Raw genomic sequence first — 18691 nt, forward strand, 5'->3', positions numbered from 1 at the left:
TCTTTAGTAGTTAGATCTGTTAGAGACATGCAATGCATATACTTATAATCACAACTGAGGTACACGAGTAAGTGCTATATGACTATAGTTCTGATTAGGTAGAGACAACCACTGGCTTAGGTACTCAAGGATATTCTCTGGAAAAGGGAATATTTGATGTGGGTCCTAAAAGATGGAAAGTATTTCAAGAGGTAAATATATAGTATAACACACACACACACACACACACACACACACACACACACACACACACACACATGAGAAGGCATGAGTATTATGTGTGTATATATGTATATATGTATATATGTATATATTTCAAATGAAAATCTGCTTTGACTAGATAGAATATAGGGACTCAATGAGAGTTATGGCTGGAAATATAAGTGTGCCAGATTTAAGGAATGATCTTAATGCTAGGTCAAAGAGCTAGAGTAATATTCTCTAAAAATTAAATTTTAAATCAAACACAAAATTACTTTTCTATCTTATATTTAGGGGTCCCCAACCCCTGCACCACGTACCGATACCAGTCCATGTCCTGTTAGAACCTGACTGCACAGCAAGAGGTGAGTGGCGGGCAAGCAAGCAAAGCTTCATCTGCATTTTCAGCTGCTCCCCAGCACTAGCATCACCTCCACCTCACATCATCAGGCATTAGACTCTCATAGGAGCACTGGTCCCTAGGCCCAAAAAGATTAGGGATCACCGTTATAAAGAACTTTATTTTTAGAAGGACAAATTACAGTTGCTTTGAAAGTTTTAAATGTGTGTGTGTGTGTTTGTGTGTGTATGTTTGTGTATATATAGGTCTCAGACTATCTGAACTGAAGTAATTCCCTCTCATTGGTTGATGAAAAACTTTATATAAAGCAAGTACAAAATGTTCTTGGCATCCACACATTAATATTTGAGATTTTTGACTCAATAAGAGCTATCTTGAAAGTCTACAGCCTAATAATTTGTGATTTTACTGAGACAACATATATTTAAAGATAGTTCAGAGCTAGTCACTTACCTAGACCCTGAGTCTAAGAAACCACCAATTCTCAAATAATGTTCTCAAACAGATATTATTTGAGAAATTAAGTACAACAGTTCAAAGCAAATAGCTGACATTCAAGGTATAACGTTCTTTTTTCAGCTGTAGGCTATCTAGGGCTTTCTCGCTTTGGATTTTTCATTTTTCAAATCTAAAACTAACACTCTGTTGCAGTCCAGGTAATTTTTTAAGTGTGAAATGTTAGTGATAATTTGGCATGGCACAGCTTCAAATGATTTGGCATTTGCCAATATCTGTAAATTTTTACTCCTTTCTCTTTCATTTTTTTATGTCTTCAAGACTTAACTGAAAAGACTTTTAAAGGCACTGTTCTTTAGCCATCATCTGCTTTGGCCACCACCTCTGCCATAGCCTCTTCTTCACATTCCAAGTCTCTGACAGGCTGTTGGCATGGCCCTTACTCTCAAAGACTGTGGCACCATCTCCTGTCACCTGCAATTTCTGTGACCACATTGAAACTCTCCATTGAACTTGCCCATTGTCTGGCTGGAGGCAGCCACATGATGAGAAAGTGTGTTAGGCACTCAAGTAGAGTCCTGCTCTGCCAGGCAGTGTCCCATAACACCCTAAAATAACAATAAAAAATATCATAAACCAGTTACCTTGCTATATTCAGTCCCTGAGTTCGTTTCTTTTAAGCTTTTTCAACAAATACAGTAAATATTTTTAAGTGCTTTCAATATACTGAACATTTTGCTGGGCAGTGGTGATATGGAAGTGAACAAGACTCTAAGAACCCTACCCTCAGAGATCATGATATTCTACCGAATATTTTAGTCAAGTAGTTTTAAAATAAGAAGTGATATTTTTTTCCAAGTTGCCATGTATATATTTATCTTTACATAGCGTAAAATAAAATTTAACAGAAAACATGTTCATATAATCTAATATTTATAAAATTGGTATTTCTCCATAGGAAAAATTTCCAGATGACATGTTACTATATATATAAAGAACTCTAAAGATTCCACCAAAAAGCTTTTAGAACTAGTAATGAACTCAGTAAAGTAACAGGATACAAAATTAATATTCATTTGTCTCAGGGTATCTTTTGATTCCAGATAATGGGATATTTGATGATTAGCAAAGGCAGCATGAAAACGTTAGGCTTTTTAGTTGTGATGTGAAAGAATTCATCAGTAAAAAAACAAAGGAGATTGGAGGGAGACTGTGGACTTCACAAGTGGACCTTGGGCCAACCTTACTTTATTAAAATTCTTAAATGTTTCTTATATTCTGTGCATTCAGCCAGATAGTATGACATTTTATCTTCTGATTTTTCAAATCTAACCCACTTCTACATATTTATAAAGGTTATTAATTAGGATAGTAGAAAATAGTTTAATATGTTAATTTTTATATTATTCCAATCTTAGCTGAAGACAAAAATTACTTTATGAAATAAAATGTTACATATATTTGTGAGTCTATCTTAATTTTTTACTTTTATACATACAGAGAGAGTAATAGAGAGAAATATAGTAGAAAAAAAAACAAAGGAAAGAAAGGAAAAATAAACAATGATCCCAACACCCAGAAGAAAACACTGCTAACATTTAATCCTAAAAATATCTTGTTAATATGCGTACTATAATAATTACTATTTGATGAATGAAGAAGTAGAGGCTTTGATGGTTTAAGTAACTTATACAATGGTGCATAGATGTGATCAGAACTTGCCTAGTTAATTTCAAAGCCTAGTTTTCAGCCAGTATGAATTGTCCTTGTAAATTATGATTTCTAAAGGATGATATCTGTTTTTTATTTAACCAATACCCCATTTTTAGATATTCAGGTTGTTTCATTTTTTTCACATATGATGTTACAGTAAACACTGAACATTTTTGCCCATTGTTTATAGAGAATAATGCCTAGAAACGAGAGGACTTATGCAACATTTTTACACATATTTGTACTGGCAGTTTACCAACTATCTTTCAGAATTATTTTCATATTTTTTGCCTATTTATATATAAAGAATGTTAAACCCCAATGTATCCTATCAGCCAGCTTCAACAGTGATCATCATTTACTACTCTTGTTTCATCTATGCTGATATTTTTTTTGTTTACTATAATATTTTAAAGAAAATCCAGATAATATATCATTTTACCCTTAAGTGTTTTAGCGTGCATATCTAACAGATAAGAATTGAGCTTTGTAATTATTTCCTGTTTCTTGCAATTTATATGTCGAAGAAATAGGATCATTTTTCATTAAAAATTTTCCATAACCTAGATTTGATTAATCCATTGTGGTGTTGTTTAACTTGTCCCCTTTCCCCTCTTTTTTTACCCTTATGAACTGGTGGTTAGATCTAAAAGCTTGATGAGATTCAGGTTCAATTTTATTTATTTACTTTTTTTTTTTTTTTTTTGTGAGACTATTTTGTAAGTGATGCTGAGTACCATATAAGGAAGAATACAATTTCAGGTTGTCCCAGGTTCTCTGATGACAAGATTGGTCTTTGTATTCAAGCACACATCCTCCGTTTTCCTTTTTTCCTTCCTTCCTTTTTCTTCCCTTCTTTTCCAATATGGTAGCCTGAAATTAGTAACTCATTGTTTTTCATTTCTATGATTACTAGTGATACTGATTTTTTTCACATGCTTATTGGCCTTTTCAACTGCTTTATTAAATTGCCTCTTTCGTTCACTGCACTATTGCCATTACGGAAGATGAATACATTTTTATTGTATTTTAATGTAGTTAGATTAAGGACATGTTTAATTTTTTACATTTTTCTCTATGGCCATGCTACCCTGAACAAACCTGATCCCGTCTGATCTTGGAAGCTAAGCAGGGTGGGGCCTGGTTAGTACTTGGATGGGAGACCACTTAGGAAGACCAGGTGCTATACGCATAAAAAATAAAAAAATAAGGGATTGTAAGCTGACAAGGTCCTTGCAATCTGTGAGGTCAACCGAGGGTTGCCTCGCCTAAAAAAAAAAAATAAAAATAAAAAAATTTTTTACATAGAACATTTTTAAGAGAGTGCTTATTTATTTATTTATTTTCATTAAATTTATTGTGCTGTTACTGATTAATAATATTATATAGATTTCAAGTGTACAATTCAATAATACATCATATGTATATTGCATTGTATGTTCACCACCCAACGTTAAATTTCCTTCCGTCACCATGTATTCCGTCACCCTTATCTACCTCTCCCTCCCCTTCATTCCTTTCTCTCTGGTACCCACTAAAGTATTGTCTGTATCTATGAGTTTTTGCCTTGTTCATTTTATGCTTTCAGTTTTATTACTCAGCCATAAGAAAAGATAAAATAATGCCACTTGTGACAACATGGGCATATCTTGAGATTATCATGCTAAGTGAAATAAGTCAGACAGAAAAAGTTGACAGCCATATGATTTCACTCATATGTGGAATATAAAAAAAACAGTGCTTTAAAAAATATTCCTAATCTAACACAAAAACACATTTTTAATATACTGATTTAACTAATTATAACACAGTGGTTATATTGTCATAAAACTGGTGAGTGTATTAAATCTCTAAGGCAAAAAGTTTTCAGATATTCAAGGGAAAACACAGTGTTCTACACAGAATATTTTAACAAATTTAGTTTTCTATAACAAACATCTTCAGGTTCACAGTTATACATAAACAGCTCTTGAAGTTTTTATTAAATCTAATAAAAAAGAAAGATCATCACTCATATTAAGTACACTTAGGCAAGAAATTCAACTTTGTAAAGAAAAAATAAAGAATAGGTATAAATTTTATTAAAATGGTATGGAAAATGTACACAAATATTTGATTAGTTTTTTTCCCCAACTAAAGATAATGAATAACCTAGTAGTTTTATTCTCAAAACACTTATGACAACAGTTTGTTTGTTTTTTTACATCAAGTTTCTCATTAATACTTTTGAAATTTCTGACCAAAGATTTTAACTTAAATTTTAACGAAAGCAAAATTAAAGTCATTTGGCTCTTAATATATTTTATTTTCATTTGTTTTTCTATCAATTTGTTATTTCCTCATATATTATTGATAACCTTTGGTGTCCTAAGTACTATAGATATTTTTCCTAGATTGTCATTTGCCTTTCAGTTTATTTACCTTATTTTAGATTTGTAGTAATTTTAAATTACATGAGGTAAAATATGTCAAGATAGTGGAGTTTTGTTAGTCATGGTAGTTATGTTCTTCTGAAGTTGCTACAAACACTGAATTAGTGAATACTGGATCATTGCTCCTAGGGGAAATGTAGGTTTAGGTTCCTGCAAGCCTCTGGTGACAGCATTTTTATTGACTAATCAATGTATAACCTTGTTTTATGTGTACGCTATTTAAAGGCATCTTATTTAATATATTGTGTTGATTCATTAACATTGAACTCATGGCCAATGGCACTATAACTCATTTCTGAATGAAGCTTATCTAACTTTTTTTCTCTGTGAAGGTCATAACAGCTTTCTCTTGCTTAGGAACACTAGACAGCACTTTACATTATGCTTGGGGAACATTTTAAAGAGCGAAATCACAAACAAAAAGAACACAAATGCAAAAATGTAGCACTAAATACCACAAAAAGGACACTTTTTTGAAGTATGAGAGATGAAACGAGAAGGCATCACCTTGTTCAACCTCAGTCAGAAATGCCCACATTGAACAATTCAATTTTTTGCCATTCTTTTTGCCACATGTCCACAAATGACCACAAAGGCACCACAAGTATTGGTGTGGGGGTTACAAATACATTTTTGTGAAAAGGCAATCTTATAAATTCAGAATCTCCAAATAACGAGATCAACTATGTTTTCCATTTTGATTTTTTCTTTGCTTTTCTGAGTCATCCACATTTTAAAGATGTCTTTGAATAATTTCTCTTATGATCTAATGTTATTGTCTTAGATTGCATTAAAAAGAAACAAATGTATTTAGAAAACTGCAAATTAAAATAATACACCAAAACAGTGCTTTATGTAATCAAATAATATAAGTTAGATTTTTAAGAATGTAAAAGTTAAAGTGGCTATATTAAACCTTGATCTGCTATAAAATTAAAATAATTATCACTCATGCTTTCTTCCTATCAATAACAATGATAATAACAATTATCATTTTTCTATATTGTTATGTTGGAGTTAACAATCTAATACCTAGAAAATATTTGAATACATGCAAATTAAGTTTGTGAGACATTTAAGAATTACGTTTTTGGATATTCTGCTATATGCTTTAATATAGAGGGTTTGATTACCAAAAAGTGGTAACAGCTGTGCTTGAAAATAAGCCGTTATGAAATGTTCTCAGTGAGAAGATTGGGTTTATTCTGAAACTCTTGTTACTGACCTAGAAGCTGCCTTTTGACTTAAAGGAATACCTATAAGGAAGGAACATGTCAGGAATTTTCGACTGTTGGTGTAAAGAACTGTTTTCTTAGATTGTATATATTTATATCAGGTAATATAATTTGCTTAAAACATTTATGATGTTTTTAACTTAATTTTGTAAATTAAATATATGTACACAGACATATAGTCATTTTTACAACTCTTTATTGAAGATATCATTATCTCTGCTATTCAGATGAGGAAACAGAAGCTCAAGGGTTTAACTTATCCAAGTCAAGTAACTTGCCCAAGATCACATAGCAAGTAAGTGCTAAAGGCAAGGCTCATCTTGTCACTTTTCGCACTATAAAGTTCTCTAATTTGGCATATTTTTTCTTATTTCTTGGCCTTTCTATATGCTAGTTCCTCTTTATAAAATGATCTGACCTTCCCCCACCATCTTCACTTAAAGAACTCACTCATCCTTCAGTTTTCACCCCAAATATCACCTTCCAGTCTACAAGAGGTGTCTCTCAAATATAGAAGCTGAACACTCAGTGCATCCCTGTGAATACTTATCACGCTATTTTGTGTTTTGCCATTTTTGATTGCATGTACAATTGGTAAAGTCAGGGAATATGTCTTGTTCAGTAGTATTCTCAGCCCCTAGCACACTGACTAGCATATAGTGGGCCCATTTGATTTGAAATATTTGCTGCTTAAATGAATGCATATTTCCAAATGTTAATAAAGCCACGTTCCTCTAGATTCAGCAAATGTATGCATTTTGATAACTTCTGAGATGGTGGATATCCTGAAACCATTATAACTGACTTATGAAAAGAAGCTAGAGAAGAGGCATTATTCTGGAAAGATGTCTTTTCTAGTGTCATTAGGTTATAATTACAGGATAAATGGAAGAAAAAATATGTATCCAAGAGAAAGTGATAATGAAGAACAATTTTGGATTTTTCATTAAGAACCTAGAAACAGTAAGGAGTAATGAGAAAAAACATAAGAATATTTACCTAACATATGATTGTGAGAACACAGTATTATCATTCATGAAATTTCAGAGTTGGAGAACATTCATCTAATCATACATCTAGAAGCTCTGTTCTTGACCAACTGGTTCACATTTTATTCCATATTAATTAAGAGATATCCATGTTTACATCATATACATACAAACTCTTCATTGGAAAATTTTATTGGCTTACTTATACTATCAAGAGCATTTATTAATCACTTTTGTGCTTAAAATGCCACATGGAAGGGACACCAGTGTAACATAAGCATGACTGGAAAGGTCCTCTTCTCAGAGAACTTAATTTTAAGACAGATACCCAGGAGCACAGTAATAAACTTCAATTTCCAAACCCAATCCTGTTGTCAACATATTCAAGCAATATTAAATACAATTGGAATACAACTCTGAAGTATATGATAACTGTGTATCATTCTTTTCTGTGCCACTAAAACTGAATGCAAATCAGCTAGGGAATGTGTTCATTTTCACATATCATAGCTGTAGGCAGATAAGTCTTATTTGTCCTGGCCTCTGTGGCACAGTGATATCACTGACCAGACACCAATTCTGGCTGCCTTCTTTTGTGCAGGAAGGAACAGGAGCAATTTAAATTGCCCTTAGGCAACTTTCATTGTCTTCATTCAAGTTCCCTTTCTTGGCACTGATTACTTATCTTGGCTCTCCTATTAACTGCTGTGTGACTTGAGGGATGCGGAAATTTAACAACCTGCGTGATCTATCTCATTTGTAAAAGGCAACTAATCTACTTACTGCAATGAGTCGAATTCCTAATAACACCAGGCAACTCTAATTACTTGAATGACTAGAAACAATTTACCACACATTTGCAGGCTAGACATGGGTTATATAAAATGTCTCTCAGTGTGACATGTAGACATCTTCACCATGGTAAGATAGAAACTAGTTTAGGTACACTGTATTTGTGTCTTTGAAAAAGACTGGGGTAGTTTTCTTCTACTTTTCCTTATTTTGACCCAAATATTTGGCATAAAATATTCAGATTAAATATAAATATGCTGGACTGTAGTTTCATGTAATTTCTTGCTTTAAAACCATGTTAGATTTTTATCAGCAATTTAACCCTTTGGGAAAAAAAATCTATGAATACTCTTAGTTCCCTTCTTCCTTGTCACTTACATCTATCTATAAGGGCTAAAAAAAAATTTCTCAGTTCCCAGCCTCCCTTGCAGAACATTATTAGAGGATTACGTGTATGTGTTGGGGGAAAGGGGGAGGTGTCTTGAAATGGTTTTGCTTTAAGTAAAAGAAGGAGAGGCTACTTACTGACACTGTTCCTTCTCCCTTCTTATTACATTGAAAGAAATCTGTAGTATTTATCTTAAGGGGAAGACCAAAATAATAACAGAGAACAAAGAGCTGACTTCGTTGAGCTATTAAATCAATGCCAACAGCTTCCTACTTTCAGAATTTTAATAATGTGAGGAAAAATAAACTTTTATTTATTAAAACCACTGTAAACATATTTATTTATTTTAAGCTTAACACGTTCTTGAAACAAGATGAAAGAGTGCATATATATGCATATGTACATATGAGAATGTATATATACATATGTTAATGAAGCAAGACATTTGACAGAAAAGGGTGCATAAAATTCAGCTGTATGAAATGCAGGTTCATGTTACTATGAGGTTAATGATCACTATTTTATCAAAATAGTGTAATTGCAAAGATTTTTTAAAAACATGTTAAAACCACACACTAAATTGATCAGGAAGTAATTACTAGCCTCCTGGCACCCAACACACAAACACCCACTTCACACCCTCACCACCAAGAGAATTTTAGCTCTCTTGGGGCTGGTCAGAATAAGGGTCTTAATCACCAATTATGCATTACTGAAATTCCTATTAACGAAACTATTGATTTACTGTCATTTAAAAGACAAAGCAACATTATCGAAGGAAGTGAATATTTCTCAAGTGCTATCTATGAAAACACTGCTGTGCTCTTTCATTGCAAGTTATAAAAAAAGTATTTTTAATATCTGCTTTTAAGAAGCTTACACTAAACATTAACTATATTTAAAATAATCTTCAGTATTATAATCATAGTGCAGTAAATAAAATTTAATGTCAATGTTAGATACCTAGATACTGGATTTTTAGTAGTAAAATCCAGATTAATGAAAAAAGTATAGGTAACTTTTGTAGTTATGTTCTAAAATAATTAGTAGATCAGTTATTTGCTGTTAAAATAAAATCTTTAGTTGTATCATACCACACATATAAGTTCATAACAGTACTCTCATAATCAAATATTTAGAAAAAAAATACTCTGAAAATATCATTGTGAAGCCTTCAAGTCCTTTGTGTTTGCTTCCTCAATTAATTTAGCAATCTTTTTATTTAAAATTATCATTACTATAAAATAGAAAACTTAATGTGAAAGTCTTTTTCCAAAGACTTGATGGCTTTATATATTCATAGACTTTATGATTGGGGAAAATAATAATTTAAAGCCTAGAAAAAAACAACTGAAAATAAATTTTTCTTAAAATACTCCACATTGCTAATGAATGACCAATGTTAGTTTGCGTTCTACCTTAAAGGTATGTTGCCAAAAAATGTTAGCCATACCAGCTCTTCAGAGAAATGAAATGGCCTGTATTTCAAAGTGGAAGGGATCCATTCAGAATGGAAAGGAATGGCAAGGGATTGGCCAGAGCAGAGGTAGCGAGACAAATTAAAGAATTGTTCTACAATGAACTCTTTCATGCCGATTGAAATTTCCATGTTCAGAACATACTGTAGGAAACTGAGAGAAACATGTATTCCTGAAGAAATTGTCAGAACAAGTGCCTAATTTTAAATCACTAGACGCTAGATGATAGTTAAGTGTTGGGAGTCAAGATTATTCTTTGTTCTTTGGGAAAAATTTAATTTACATATTGTATTTGCATTTTTAATTCTACATCTATTTATTCTGGGCTACGTGACAAAGAAATTCAGTTTCTAATCGGTAGCACAACGGGTAATTGTCTGGTGACCAGTTTCATTGTTAGTGCCCCTCATTTTAAATACATTTTACTCACAGCTGTGATAGTTGAATGGATGTCCCAAGTACATTGGAATATGGATGGCAAGCACAAGAGATTAAAGTTCAGCCCTAGGCAGGGCTAGGATGGCACCTAACATTAATCCAAAGGATATTACCACCAGCGTCTTCTACAATGCCTGGAACATAGTAGGTTCCCAATCAATAGTTACTGAATCTCCAGTTTAAAAAATAGATATGATTTATCTTGAGAGTATTATTTATAAGAAGGATACATTAGCAATGAGAATAGAATGTGGTACAAAAATATTTTATAAGCTGAAGAGTGTGTTATATACTTAGAGTCAAAAATCAGAAATACTCTGATTGCTTATGGGGCTCGAGTGTATAGTGGAGGAAATGATTTCGTCTGCAGGACTCAGCATCTCAGCACTTATGGTCAGGGTAGCTGACTGCTGTAATAACAAAAAATCCCCAAATCCCAACAGATAACTGTAATAAAGGTTTATTTTACATTATTTTCAAAGTCCAGTGCAGGTCAATAGAGTACACTTTACACAAGCAGTCATTCAAGGATCTAGATTCCTTCAATTTTTTTTTTCATCTTCTCTGTTTAAATCTTTAAATTTTCTGTATCAGCCAACAGATGGAGAAAGAAAACGAGGTATTTTTATACACAGAAATCGGCACACATTACTTCCACTCACATTTCATTGTCTAAACATAAGTCACAAGTCCACACCAGCGAAATATGGAAACGTACTCCCACTTTGCTCAGGGTGAAAGGGAAAACATGGAAATTGGTAAACACTAGCAGTGTCTGTTATAGTCCACTCTTAAGAACATCATATATCTGTTTCACACTTTTCCCATGCATAGGACATACTAATTTCTCCTCCAGAAACACGACCCCAAAACCCTTTTAGGTCACTGGATCCACATCAATGCATAAGGCTAATACTTAGATGATAGGGAGCCACCTCCATAGGATCTGGATGTGGTTCCTTGTGGGCCAGCAGCCTAAGAACTAAAATAAAATGTGATCCATAACCTCTACATAACAATAATATACAGTGATGGAGCACAATCAGAAAAATATGGTAGAAACTTGTTTTTAAATAAATCATGGAAGGCACTGGCCCATAACAATTATGAAGTATGACTAGTAAGATGTGAAGACCTCTGCTGTGGTGGGGATGGGTGGGATAGTCCTTAATTAGACTTCAATTCTAAGAAGAATACACTTATCTATTTTTTTCCTAAGACTCCTGACTCCAGGTTCCGGAAGTTTCTTCCTTTTAGCCTCCATTGCCGGATCTGATGTGAACATTGGGAGCATGCCTGCCTTGGTGGCTGCCCAATAGTCACGCTTACTTCTGGCACCTGCAAGTATGGGTGTGGGAGAGTTATTTTAAATATCAAATAGGTTCAGGCTCTTGGTTTCATTGACCATGAAATTTCCTTGAAAACTCAGTAGGCTTTTGATCTACTTGATTTTAGTCAACTCTATGTCAGTAACTATACCCAAAGTTCTTTCCTGTACATGCCAGTCTCTCTCTATTTAATGGTAGCTACGCTAGGCCATCAGATGTGGCTAGAGAGGCTATATCCTATGTCTAATCTTTGCCATAAGGACTAAGACTTAGTAGGCCTTTGACTCTCAGAGATATATTTTTTTTTTGGTCTTATTTCCTATTGTTTGGAATCTAGAAGTAGTTGTCTTCAGCACTCCTTCAATATTTCAAATTTATGGATTTTCTCTTCCCCATCATTTCTGCCAACAAATCTGCCAATTCTTTTTTAAGCTCATCTCTTTCTCATGATATTCCAATTGAAACAGCAATAGCATCCAACATGCAAGATCATGTTAGTTCTTTCTCGTTACTTCCCCTAGAGCTGTAGGCTCTGTGAGCAGATGCCTGCTTTCCAAGTTATCACTGGTGATAGTTTTACCAAATGTTTGAAAAGGCAGATAGAGCTTTCCTCATAGCTCTGTCTCCTTGCCATCTATGGTGCAAACACTTAGCATTAGCTTAATGCCCCATATCTTAGTTTTTGTCGTGATAACATCCAACTTCAAAGTATGTTTCTGTATTCAGAGAAGCGTACTGCTATAATAAACAACCTCAACATTGAGTGGCATAAACAAGAATTTATTTCTTACTCATGTCACAGTCCAGTACAGCTCTCTGGTTGGAGGGGTTGGCATGTATGCAGGTTTTGCTGTAGTGCTTCAAAGACACCTATCCCATTCATCTGCGACTACTTCTATCTAGATCAGCAGTTCTCAAGTTGTGGTTCATGTACCTTTGGAGGGGTGGGGTAGCCTGTAAGGCCAAAGCTTTTTTCATAATAAACATTCTCTGTCTTTTTCTGTATGTTGACATTTGCACTGATGGTGGAAAAAACAATAATGAATAGTACTGTTGATCTTCACACAAATCAAAACAGTGGCATCAAATTGTAATAGTAGTCACTGTCCTTCACTGCCACTCATTTGTAGCCAAAATTTCATCAGTTTCTTTTAAGAATGCCTTGATGGAGAAAGAATAATTATTTTAATATATCTTGTCTTTTGAGTGCAAATCTTTTGTACATTCTGCACAAAGAAATGGGAATTCTTCATAAAGCACAAAGGGAAAGCCCTTGCTGTATTATGTGAGCTTCAAGCCGAACTTGTAATTTTTTTTTCTGGTTTAATACTATTTCTGCTTGAAAGAACAGACAATTTAGACTTCAATATTTGGCAGAAATTTCCTCAAAAGTTAACAAAGTGAGCCAATTATTTCAAGGACAACATTGTCAGTATTTGTGACAAATGGTAAAATTCAAGGTGTCAAGTGAAAATTAGAATTTGGGGAACTTATTTATGCCACTATGAACTTGAAGCCTTCCAAATATGTAAAGACCTTTCCAATGGGATTGGTGGTGATAGTGATATTGTGTAAATAAATGTACCAACATTTAGAAGATATGTATAACTCAGTGATCCAATATTCTTCAATGACCAGTGCTTAGTATTACAAAATCATATATTGGTTAACTATCCATTCACATTGTAAGGTAGAGTCATGGATTTTAATGTAATAGAAGAATAAAAGTTCATTGATATGATTTCAGATTCTTTAAAATTTTTATTAAATTTGTCGAGGGTGACAGTCGTTAATAAAATTATATGTTTCAAGTGTACAGTTCAATAATAAATCATCTGTATATTGCATTGTGTGTTCACCGTCCAAAGTCAAATCTCCTTTCATCATCATATATTTGATGGCTCCCTTTTATGCTTATCTACCCCCCGCCACTTTTCCTCATTGCAACAAGGCTTTTAGAAACAAGGAGCTTCCATGTCGTATCAAAGAAGAATATACAAAATATCTTAAAATTCTCTTCCATTTTCCAACTACTTGTCTATGTGAAGCAAAATTTTCTTCATTTGCGGAAGCATATAGGACAATCTAGTTGTATTAAGCCAGCTTTAAAGAAATTGCAAAAATGCAAATAATGCCACTCTTCTCACTATTTTTTTGTTTTTGAAATTATAACTAACTTTAATGTGACTGAAATTGGAAAGTTCTTCACAGTGTTCCTCCCCTTACAAGGATTGTTCTCATTTCCTATTTATTTCTGCTTATTTGCTTGTTTTGTAAATATGTGTCCTCTTTTTCTGTAATTACAGTTTATTGAGCCCTCACTATGAATTGGCCTTGACAAGTGACTTACTTTTGTATTTAAAGTAATATTCAAAGAAAACTACCATTAGGTAGTGTCATTATCCCCATTTTACAGAAGAGGAAATCCAGGTGCAAGATGGTGAGGTAATTTACCCAACATCCTCTCGTACCAGAAATCAAACCTAGGTTTGTACAATTCCATTATCTCTGTTCTTTCTCCTTTCTTATACTCCATTTCAGAAAAATTACTGTCCCAAATCAAAGCTTGACCATCTGATTTTCCATTAGAGTCTATTAGTTTTTATAGATTCTCTACTATAACTCAGATTGTTTGGAATCTTAGGATTTTAGGAAATCTTTAGAACTGAGTTTAGATCATGTTCTTGACTTAGATGCATATGAGAGATTTCCTTTCACTGGAAAATTTCCTGGCTGAAATATCATAGTTGTTTAATAATACATCCAATCTCCTTACTAGAGTATGGTGTTTATTTTTCCATTCTCAAAGTGTTAGCTTGCAAATTGCCTTGTCAGGTTCCATCATGTTTATTTGTAAAGATATGTCTGTACCAGACTTTCTAACTAGTCTAGTATTAACCACTTTAGTCAGTTCAGTCTCTGGAAGAGGAAAATTTATCACTACCTTTTTTTTTATTTGCTATCATCCTGGCTGTTAAGGATTTCATCACCCTCCTCTAGAACTGTTGCAATAAGTATGCTGTGTAATTTATCTTCTTTTTATCTTTCTTTCTATGTGCCTCATTCCAGCTCTTCCCACTCATTACTGAATGATAGAATAACTTCCATCATTCAAACATTCAATGCCTCAAGTGCCTACTGAGTTAAGTAAAAATTCCAACTTGGAATGTACTCCAAGCCCCTTTCTATGACTTGGTGTTTCTTCCCTTACTGCCTTGTACTTTCTGTAATCCCTAACTGCACTGGACCACTCCTTCTCTAGTTTATATTGCACTTTCTCGGCCTCTTACCTGCCCATGACTTTTCTTTTATCATTAACACCCTCTCCATCTTATTTATGCCTAATTAAATACTTTTGATTCTTGAGTGTCTATTTGAATTCTGAACTTTTTCCAGAGCATTAGCAGATTATTATATATAATCTTTCTTTCTCTGAACTCCAGTTTTCTATTTGTATCTTTCTTAGAGTCTGCTATATTTTACCTTATCTGTTTGTATTCTTGGCTTACTCTGAAATTAGACTCAGAACTTCCTTGAACAAAAAAATTCTGCCTTACTCATTTTGTATCTTAATAGTGCCTTATATACAGCAGTTGCTCATTCTGTATAAATGCAGGTGAATATGCTTTCTACCCTTCGAAGTTTACTAATTATCCAATATAAGTGGGACATTCTATGAGAATGAACATCATATAGAAAGTAGAAGATTTTCTAAATTATGATCCTCTTAGCTCTAGTGTTAGGACAGCAACTTTCTTGTCCACATGTGGACCATATTTTCATTATTCTTCAAATGACTTCATATGACTTTTCAATTAGTTCAGGACCATTTCTTACATGCCAATCTATTCAAAAAGGTCTTGAAAAAACAAAATTTGTCCTTTTTTTTTATAACTTGAAGATAATCCATTATTCTATTTGGCCTTAGATTTTCTGACATGGACTTCTGGACAACCCATAGTTACTCTGTAACCAGAAGACATGATGGATTTGTACATCAATATCCAAAGATTTGGAACTCATAGGAAACGCTGGTTCACATTGAAATCCAAGACCTGATGTAGTATTCAAAATGAAAAAATTCTGGAGAACTGTATAGAAACTCACTTTGAAGTGGAGGTGATAAAAAGAACTATAACAGATTTTTAAGAGGCTCACTGTCTCAGGGGAAAAAACATTGCTCTAATCCGTATGAGTTGCTTGTCCAAGTGTAGGGAAGATCTTTCCAATAATTCCCCATAATATATCAGGGACCATACTACTATTCAAGTTAGCAAGTGAAAATTAAAGATAATAATTATATTCAAGAATTAGAAGTTTACAGCTTTGTTAGAGGTGATTACTCTTAATAGACAATAGGTTCAGGACTGGCCTCAGGTCCTTTTTAAGGCTGCATCTTGAGTAGTTCTTGGCTCCTGGTCTGCCTCCTCTGGGCAGGAACAAACTTGTCTACCATTTTTAGAAATGCTCAGAGTGTCTTTACATGTTCAAGTCCAGGCTTGCTGTCCCTCGGACCTTTGAGAAAGATAGAAGAGCTTTTACCATTACCTTGATTTCTGATTCAGTCTTAATATAAAATTCTTCCCAGTACAACTGGCAGTGGAAATGGGTACTTCTTCAGGAGAACTCCAGTCCCAACCACTCGTGGTAACTATAAAATCTTCTAAAGTGCTATTAAATTAAATAAAAAATTCAGTTGACTTAAATCAATCCTTTCTGCGTTATAGAGCCAGAATGGTACCACACGACAAAAAATATATATTCTGCAGCCCTCAGTGATTTGGAGATGGAGCGATTATCTATTGGCATGCAATAATCTCAATCAGCTGAGAGGAAACTAACAGTTTTACCTAAATTCCAAAGATATGTAGCTTTGCTAAAAGGAACAACAGGTTTATGTGTCTAAATAGGACATTTAATTTCTCAGTCTAAATCAACTACTTTACTATCTTGAAATATGCCCCAAGAGCTAGGGCTTTATATTTGTGTAAATAAAAAATTCATAGCAGGGCTTTTTCCCTAACAGTGGGATAGCCAGGTATAAATTTAAACTTCTGTCATGTAGGAATCAAAATATTTTAAAAATATAAAAATTATATTATCATTTAAAAACCTTTCAAAGCTTACAAAAAAGATGAGTAATAATAGAATAAATGTCTATTTAGAAAGAAAGCTAAAGACACAAAGGAAGCTATTGTGTATGTGCCTTTTCTCCCATCTCATTTCTCTCTTTTGTTCTATAGAAATAACTATTCCGTGAATTTGATATTTATCATTATGTGCATGCCCTTAAAATTTTACTATATATGTAAGAATTAAAACTACATATGTAATTATTTTTATTGTTTTAAACGATGTGAGAGGTATGTATCAAACATATCCTTCCATAACTTGCTTTTTTTGTTCAGCCTTGTGAGTTTTATATTTTTAGATTATTCTATGTTCTTAAATGGGTTTCTGCTTTATTAACTTTGTAAAAAACTATCACATTATAAATAAGCCAGTATTTATCTGTTTTTCTGTTGATGAAAATATGTTACTTTTAATTTTTTGTTATTAACGATAAAAAGTAATGTTTTTATTATTTAACTATCAAGAGTTCCAAAAAAAATCTTGGCATCCAATGTCATAAAGACTAACTTTGTTACTCTAATGAGGATAAACTTTTTTTTCACATATATTTTGTAGTTTCTTTATTAAGTAATTGTGCAGATACTTTACCTATTTTTTCACTGGAGTTTTGTCTTTTTATTAATTTGAAAAGTTCTTCATATAATAGAAAACACTTTATCAAATAGGTAAAATTGTTATTTTTCAGTTTGTCATGTTATTTTTTTGTTTTTTATTGTTATAACATACAGAACACAAAAAATATAGAGCTGAATGAAGTATTACAAATACAATATCCGTGTAATTAACACACTGTTCAAGAACTGAAGGCATTGGACACACTCTAGATTCCTCTTCGTGTTCTCCCATCAACACTATCTTTCTTCTCCCTAAGGAAATTACCAATTTGACTGCGAAGATCATAGTTAGTGTTGCCTATTTTTGAAAACCATAGAGTAAGACCCTTTTTTATGTCTTCTTTCACTCAATATTATGAGATTCAGTTTATCCACGTTAATTTTTGTATAGTTTCCATTGTTTGAGTATCCCTGCCTCTGTTTGTAATGGTGATGAACTTTGTGTGTTCTCAGTTTCAGGCTACTATAAATAATGTTTCAGTGAACATTTGCTTCATGTACATGTGCACACATTTCTTTTGGGTATATACACCTAGTAGTTGAGCAGCTTGATGATATGATATATGTATATGCAATTCCAGTAGATAATGCCAAATTATATCTCAAAGTTAATTGAACTATTCATGGTCACTATAGAAGAGAATTCCTATTGTTTTACCATTACTTTGCTCATTTTTAATTTTAGATATTCCGGTGAACATGGGGTAAAATCTTATTGTGAGTTTAATTTTTTTTTTCTTGATGACTAATGATGTTGAGTACCTTTTTTATAAGCTTATTAGTCATTTAGATATGTTTATTTATGAAGTTCTTGTTCAAGACTCAAATATATTTGTTTGTTTGTTTCCGAGTCATCTTTCTCTTACTTGTTGGTAGGAGTTCTTGAGATACTGTTTAAATATTTTATATTGATTATATGTGACTTAAATATCTTCTGCCACTCTATGGTTTGTTTTTTTTCTACTTACCTTTTAATAAGCAGAAGGTTTTAAAATTTTTAATGTCTAATTTTAATCTTTTTGGGTAGAATATGCTTTTTGTATCTTTTTAAAGAAATATTTGGCTACCACAGCCATGAAGATATTCTCTTATATTACATTCTAGAAGTTTTGTTTTTGTGTTATACTCTTGTA

General features: G+C 33.0%; 1 protein-coding gene and 1 pseudogene across 1 annotated transcript in view; both read left to right on the forward strand.

Annotated features, from left to right (window-relative positions):
* Positions 1-18691, forward strand: part of LRRC7 (leucine rich repeat containing 7) — a 1130220-nt gene that overhangs the window by 730695 nt on the left and 380834 nt on the right. The gene's annotated exons all lie outside the window — the stretch shown is intronic.
* On the forward strand, positions 3805-3923 carry LOC120583397 (uncharacterized; annotated as a pseudogene).

The sequence above is a fragment of the Pteropus medius genome, unplaced genomic scaffold, assembly GCF_902729225.1.
Source record: "Pteropus medius unplaced genomic scaffold, Ma_sr-lr_union100, whole genome shotgun sequence".
Lineage (NCBI taxonomy): Eukaryota > Metazoa > Chordata > Mammalia > Chiroptera > Pteropodidae > Pteropus > Pteropus medius.